The sequence below is a fragment of the Chenopodium album genome, chromosome 8 (genome assembly GCF_948465745.1).
Source record: "Chenopodium album chromosome 8, dcCheAlbu1.1, whole genome shotgun sequence".
Lineage (NCBI taxonomy): Eukaryota > Viridiplantae > Streptophyta > Magnoliopsida > Caryophyllales > Amaranthaceae > Chenopodium > Chenopodium album.
Genome location: NC_137841.1, coordinates 60887963 through 60895897, shown reverse-complemented (window position 1 = coordinate 60895897; position 7935 = coordinate 60887963).

The following is a 7935-nucleotide window of genomic DNA, read 5'->3' as shown; positions in this document are numbered from 1 at the left end:
CCCAATAACTATGTCCGTATGACAATCCAATTGGTGCAAGTCACAGCCCACAGTTCTATTAGCCTACTTCGCCACTCTCGGACTCCCAGTTAATCTAGTTCTATACAAAAGTTTAAACTGTGAGATTTAATACAAAGGGTAAAAGGGATGATCAAATTTTTAAGGCTATTTCACTAAATGCCACTGAGTCCTTTAAAAATTCACCAAATATCATCGGGTTTTTCAAAATTCACCAAATGACACTGACAAACATTATATTGGCATGGCGTGCCATTAATGAGGTCTGACCGTTAACTATCCGTTACTATAATTCTTAATTCACCAAAATGCCACCGACTACTTTTGATTTTTCATGAAATGCCATTATTTATAAATTATTACACAATATAACTATGACTTAATGAGTTATAACGCCTAGTTAGTTTCACCTTTTTTGAATTTTTTTGGGGTAAAATAGCCGGGACACCCAATTTGTTGTATAAATTTGAATGCATAGCTAAATTGTTATGCCATTTTAGTTTTTGAATATTAGAAGTCAGCAGTGTTGAATAATTTAGAGTATTTGAGACAAATTGCATGGTGTTTAATTATTTGCTTTGAAAATGGTGCTGCAATTAATTAAACTAGTAATAAGAGCAAATCAAGGAGTAGTAAACTCCATTAACGCAACACGATCGACGCGAGAGTGAGGGTAAAACTCACTGAATTGCTGCCCGATCAGGTCATCACCACTTGATCGGGCGCGTATGTGAGGTTTAGAAAATATGCTCCGTCGCTCGATCGCTAAATTATTCAACACTGCTGACTTCTAATGTTCAAAAACTAGAATGGCATAACAGTTTAGGTATACATTCAAATTTATACAACAAATTGGGTGTAATGGCTATGTTATCCCAAAAAAAATTCAAAAAAGGTGAAACTAACTAGTCGTTATAACTCATTAGGTCATAGTTATATTGTGTAATAATTTATATAAATAATGGCATTTCATGAAATATCAAAAATAATCTGTGGCATTTGGTGGATTAAGAATTATAGTGACGGAAAGTTAACGGTCATACCTCATTAATAACACGCAATGACAATATAATGTTTGTCAGTGGCATTTGGTGAATTTTGAAAATCCCGATGACATTTGGTGAATTTTTAAAGTACTCAGTGGCATTCGGTGAAATAGCCGTTAAAACAAATTTCAGCATATCTAAAGACTCTTTTTTATGTTTAACTAGCCTTTTGACCCGTTCGATGCATGGGTTGTTACTTAGGTTATCTTTCTTGAAAAGTGTCGGTGTTGTTGTGGAATTTAGTTAGGTATATATACATAGATATTGTAGGACATGAAATGACACATTGCTTTATGTACGTTATACTTCCTCTGTTTTTTATATACTTGCAACAGTTTGACTTTTACACTATACTTTGACTAGCTTTGACGATTTATACATAAACAAAAATATAATCATGTGTGATCTTGTTAGATTCGTCTCGGTTTGTACAATTTTATTAATATCTAAAATTTATAATTTTTACATATTTTGGTAATCAAAGATATTAACGATTCAAAACATGCATCGGCAAGCGTGAAAAGAGAAGTGTTGCAAGTATATATATATATATATAAAAAAAACAGAGGAAGTATTTAAGTTTAGGAGATGAAAAAACTATTTTATGTTAATGTAATTAACACTAATTAGTTTAACTTTAATTATTATATTGTATATGAAACACTAAATTTTCTTACTTAAATTTGTAAGTTTTAGAATGCATAAAGATTAAAGACTCAAACATTATTTATATTTTTGTTTTTATATTTTTTGTTTTTATATTAAAATGGGAATTTAAAAAGAAAGAGTCAAGTTAGGTGACATGTGGCATATTAGTGATTGTGGTGATATGTGGCATGAGTGATTGCGGTGACATGTGGCTTAGTATAGATGTGCAAGATAAAAAAATGTGATCTTGTAGAAAAGAATTTCGGCTACCTTCATGACATGGGAAAGAGAAGTAAATAAACCAACTTGAAATAAATCAATAACTAAGAATAGAGAAAATCAATCTTGAACAGACGAATAGAACACAAAAACAAAGTAGGGAGGGTATCCATTTTTAAAGACGTTCAGTTTCCATTTAAGAGGGTACAAGTTTCATCTGAGTAGGCAAAATTGAAGACTAAATTAATAACCTTAACCTAAGACCTGGGGTTTTTCCTTCTTTTCCTTGAAGAGAGCTAGAAGAGAGACACCAGCAACCTTGACAACCTTAAAACAGACTCCAGGAATATCTCCCATGGCATGTCCTTTACGACCAAATCCAGTAATCAACATGTAATCCCCCGTATTTTTAAATATTTTATAAATGAAATTTAATTTTATTTATAATATTGTTTTGTATTTTTCCGTAATTTAATTTCAAAATATTCAAATTATTAATTTGGGTCAAAAATTATTTTGGTACAAATTATTTTATGAACCTTCATTCTATAATTTTTTTCAATACAATTAAAGCTTAGCCCATTTCATTCATTTGGCCCATTAATTTTATGAGGCCCAATCTTTCTATTTACCCTACAACGTTCTCTTCTATAAATACCCCATGAATCTCCAAAAATTTCCCACACAAAAAGGTTAGTCTTATTTTCTTTCTCCTTTGTTTTATTAATTTGTGTAATTATAATTATTGATTTATGGGTTTTGATTTTATTATTTGAAATTAATTTAATTAGTATCAAATTGTATTTTGATGATTAAACTTTATAATTTCAGATTTTATAAGTGTCATAATTTTCAGATTTTTTAAATTTTATAACCTAGGGTTTTTAATTATTGAAAATCATGATTTTAGGGTTTTTATGAACAATTGATTTAGGGCTTTTACAGTAATGATGTTTTGAAATTTTGGTGATTATAACTACTGATTAGTTTAACTTAATTCCATATTATTTTGAACACTTAAATTCGTGTTTTAATTTTTAGATTTCCGTTCGTTAATATTAATCCCGTTTTAATCCCAATCAGGTTCTGAACTCATCCGATTTTGATAAAAAAAAAAAAGTAGTGTTTTTCATGTGGAAACAACGTTTTAAGAAAAACTCACTACCATTGGTAGTGAGTACCACCCTCTCGTGGCCAAATTCAGCCTCTAAATATTATTTTCGGGCAGTTTTTGATTTTAACGAAGTTTTTTTTTATACTTAAAAATATTATCCTTGAGTTTGATTGATAAAATTAATTATGTTTAAAGTTAATTAAGCATAAATATATGTTTTAATTGAAGTTTTAAGTGCTGGAAATAGTTTCTAAGTATTACTTTTGATATTTTATAAAGAGGGTTTAATCACCCATTAAAAAGGGGGATTATTAGGGGTTTTTAAATAATTTTTAGATTTTTATTAAACTTTATACTTGTTGTAATTTCATGTATAAGAGTGTATTTTAAGGTTTTTATGAAGAAAATTTAAAGAACTATATATAAGCCTTTAATTTTAACTAAAGGGAAGGTTTTAAAGTGTTGTTTGATTTGGATTTTGAAGGTTTTAAAGTAAGTTAGTATTGTTGTAAATTTGATTGATTGGGTATTGATTGAGATGTTATTATTTGGTTTAGGAGAGGAGTTTATTGAAGGTGATTTCTAGTTAGTAAAGTGGCATACCAATTCGTTTGCTCAAGGTACGTACAAGTTACGAAACCTTTCTTTTAGGTGCATGTTTAAGGACGGATCGAGAACTTAGTATCATGTATAGAGATGACTGAGTTAAATTGTTTGGTTATACATTGTGAATTTCGTATGACGTGCACTATTTTATATTGCAAGTATTATTTGTGCTCTAATTATGCAAGGTGCACTTAGAGGCAAAGGTATATGATTGGTGTAATGATTAATTTATTACTCATTCATGATTATGCAAGCAGGATGAGTAAAGGAAGAATTTAAGTCTTATAAGACGAGGTTAAGGTTTTGAGGTGCCTTATGCACTCAAGGTGTTTATACACCGAGGTAGTTAAAGGAATAAGTAATAAATGTTGCTTGTCACTAATAAATCAAGAATTGAAATTAGAAAGTTGTTTTACTTGATTGAATTGATATTGGATTGATTGTATTGTTTGCATATGAGTCATCACCAAGTCTAAACCTGTAAATCACGTAAAGTGCAAGATGGATGAGCAATAAAACTCTGGATTGGTGCACTTCTGGAGTAATGACAATCAGGGGTTGGGGTACACGGGGTATTAGCCGTGTACTTTTATCGAGGCCGTCTGATCTACGAGTCTCCTATTTCAAATATTTTTTAAAAAACTAGGAGTTAGGTGAGATCTCATACTAACTACGGTCACGGAGTCGCGCCCGTGGTCGTTGGATGTTTATTGATGTTTCCGAAAGGAGGCATGGGGTTTTCTTTATTGATGTTCCAAATGAATCGGAGCATGGGTTGGACAACCTTGTCTATTGCTTAATCCAAAGAATTAAATAAAATGAATTTGCTACTATTAACTAGTGAAGTCTTAATAAAATTGATAATTGAGTCGTGTGTTGAGTCTATAATTTAATGATGTGTGATGATTGATTATTATTAGCATGTTAGGGATTTCTTAATTTATTTCGCAGTTTGTATGTACTCAACTTTGCTGATTGCGTGCTTTTGTGTGTGTCTTTCTTTAGTCATGGCCTTCGTCTTTCAATGACCATGTGACGATCCAATTTTTACACTTGTAATATTGGGGAGCAGATTAACCACAAGTTCTTACATACACAGCATTCGCATCAAGGTTGTGAGATTTTGAGTGGAGAGTTGGTTATTATTCGCAGTTTATTTCTTTTCATAAGTTTGAATTTATTTAAACTCTGGTTTTATTATTTACTACTTTTGTGGGGTTTTGAATAAGGGCCTTATTGGTTCCAAGTTGTATGATTTAGTTTGGTTTTGGTTATTGGTTTTGAAACTTATTTATAACTGAGTTAGTTTTTCCGCTGCTATTTTCTGATAAAGCCTTAACGTTTGAACACGTGGCGGTAGCACGCCAGTAATTCTCTTGGATTTTGTTCAGGGTCCTCACAGGTTTAAAGAGAGAATTATTGGGGTGTTGCACAACACCTCATCCAGCACAAACCACAACTCCTTAAAAAATGGAAGGAATAATAGATCATCCGAAGAGATAGTGTTATACACAGTATCCAATACTATACAAATCCGGTGACAAATGTAGACAAACAGGTAAAATAAGTATTTCAGAGCCTTAGCATGACCCAAAGTTCCAGCATGAAGCTACACCAAAACAGGTAGATTTCTTTCATATAAAGGGAACAAATCATTGTTCTTTGATAATTAGTATGAAGTAGCAATATCTTAGAAATGCTTTTTTTAGATGATTTGCTCAAGAAAGGATCAAAAACCAACTTATATTATTTTCTCAAGATTTATAATCTCCAACACAATATTTGCACAGTTAGTATTAAATCATAAAACATAGCTGCACCATGTAAACTGCACACGAGTGAGTGCAGAAAGAGTACTGGCAGAAGCATCAGATAAACCAGCAAATAAAGAGTGCACACTCATGTTTTTATATGTTTCTTGATAAACTGGGCTCAGGAGTTGATAATATAAGATAAGCATTGTTACTAATGTCAAGCATTCAGTAACTAGATGCCAGTATTTTTCCAAATAATTCTCAACAGAAAACGAATTCATCATCTCTAAAACTAATAATTGTTAACAAATTATTTGAGTTTAAAATTTATGTTATTAAAGACACTTGTCCCCAAAGACCCCAATAATAGAAATCAGATTTAAAACCATTTATCCCTACATCACAAAACCTTATCTTTGTTCTGTTTCCAGCATATAAATCAGCCACACAACCAACAGTGTCACAAATGTAGTTTTTCCACCTATCCTCCACCCTTTATACAAAAACAGTTGCAGGAAGTAGAATTGAGCAAAAAAAGGAACAGATTGGAAAGACATTTCTGTCAACCATGGTAGTAGCATCAAGTGGGTTTTCTGATAAAAGTTAGTGTAATCACCATTAAAAGCTGCTGCAGGTTATTGGCTACTAGCAAATGGTAGATATGAGGAAGATAACAAATGAGATACATAATTAAAAGCAACGTAGAATGGAGAGATGAGCATACGCTTAGTGAGGAAGTTATTATAGATTAAAGTAAAACAGACATTCAATGGAAAGGAAAGACTCTGGTCAAATTAGGGGTATAGTTGGACATTCAGACCGATGTTTAGAGAAGAAAATTTACTAAAGCATAATAAAAGTATTTAAATTCAATGATCAACAATCAGCTGAAGATACGTAGTACCTCATATTATCATGCTCTCACGCTACAACTTACTATGAACTCATAGTCAAAAAAGTTTTTGTCAAAAGGCATAAAGTACCAACAAATTCAATAAGAAGCAGTTTGCGAATCAGTAAGTGCATATGCTTGCAGACAAACTTATAAAAAGGACTCACATTTTCCTCAACGAAGTTCAAACAACCATCATTGGGAACGAAAGCAGCGATCTTCTTTCCAATCTTAATCAACTGCACACGAGCACACTTTCTGATAGCAGAATTGGGCTGTTTAACTTCAATACCACTTGTAGGGAATATTTCAAGCATTACCCCAAACTTGAACCCCACTGTGATCATACACTTAAGTACGGTGGCGTCAAAAAGGAAGGAAGCTAGAGCAAAAGAGTCGCCAACAAGTTTTAGGAACTTGTGAAGGTTACACCCCTTAACGATCCAGGAGATCGTCAACTCCAATAGGTTTGGAACCAAGACTGGTAGTTCGGAGATGAAGGTACAAATCCAACCTAAAAGAGATTGAACCTGCCCTAATAATAGGCCTTTACTTTATTCTGATCGTATTCATGTGCGCTTTCTGACTAACATATAATCAATAGGTTTAACCTAAACCTTTTTATCTACGTTGGTTGAATATTAATGCACAAATAAAACTATTATTGGCGATCACTTGAATTATAATCATATTAACCTTAAACAAGATTATTAATTATCTTATTAAGCGTGATTACAAGTATCAATTCCCTTTAAATATGCATAAAAGGCGTGATAAAGCAATAACAACAAATATAATATCAAGTAACATAATCATAACAATTATAATAAAAATAAATATCATAATAATAATCATGTTAAAGCATAATAATAGCAAGATCCTAGACATGAATATTAGGAAAAGAATAGGAAGCATCGCAGGAATCACAATTGTCATATTTGATATTAGAACTTATAGTTATTACCCTAAACATGATACTATGAAGATCAAAACACCCTAGACATGATTTCTATATCATAATATCAATAAAATCGATTAAAGCACTTACTTGGATGCTTCGTATCTCTTTCTAATAACAAAATACATACGTTAGTAACTTCAAGGAAAATATAAAAATCAAACAATTAAATTAAATAATTGAAAAAGAGATTTGGGACCAAACCCTCAGAAATTAAAATCTTTCACATTTAAGGCGAAGACAACTTCGAACTTGGCTAGGTGTGTCTAGATCTTGTGAATGCGGAATTTTGTATGAGAAAAGTTATTTTAGAAAAAAAAAACAAAAAAAAGAGAGAGTAAGCTTTAGCTTAGAGAGAGAAGAGAATTAGAGAATTGTTGATAGTTGTTGATGAGAAGAATTGTTGATGATTGAAAACAGAATTTTAGGAGGCTATTTATAGAGAAAATAAGCCGGATGTGATAAAAAAAACGAATCAGTGTTTCGAAAAGAATAAAACGAATTAGCGCCAGACGCCAAGCATTAGCGCCAGACACTAATCCTGTCGTCAGGCGCTAGAAAACAATTTCCACGCGTTTTCTTAATTTTGATAAAATTTAGCCATACATAAGGGCAAAATCGTATTTTCCTTAAAAACACTTCTTTTATTCTGATTAAAACTCTAAAAAGTCAACTAAAGT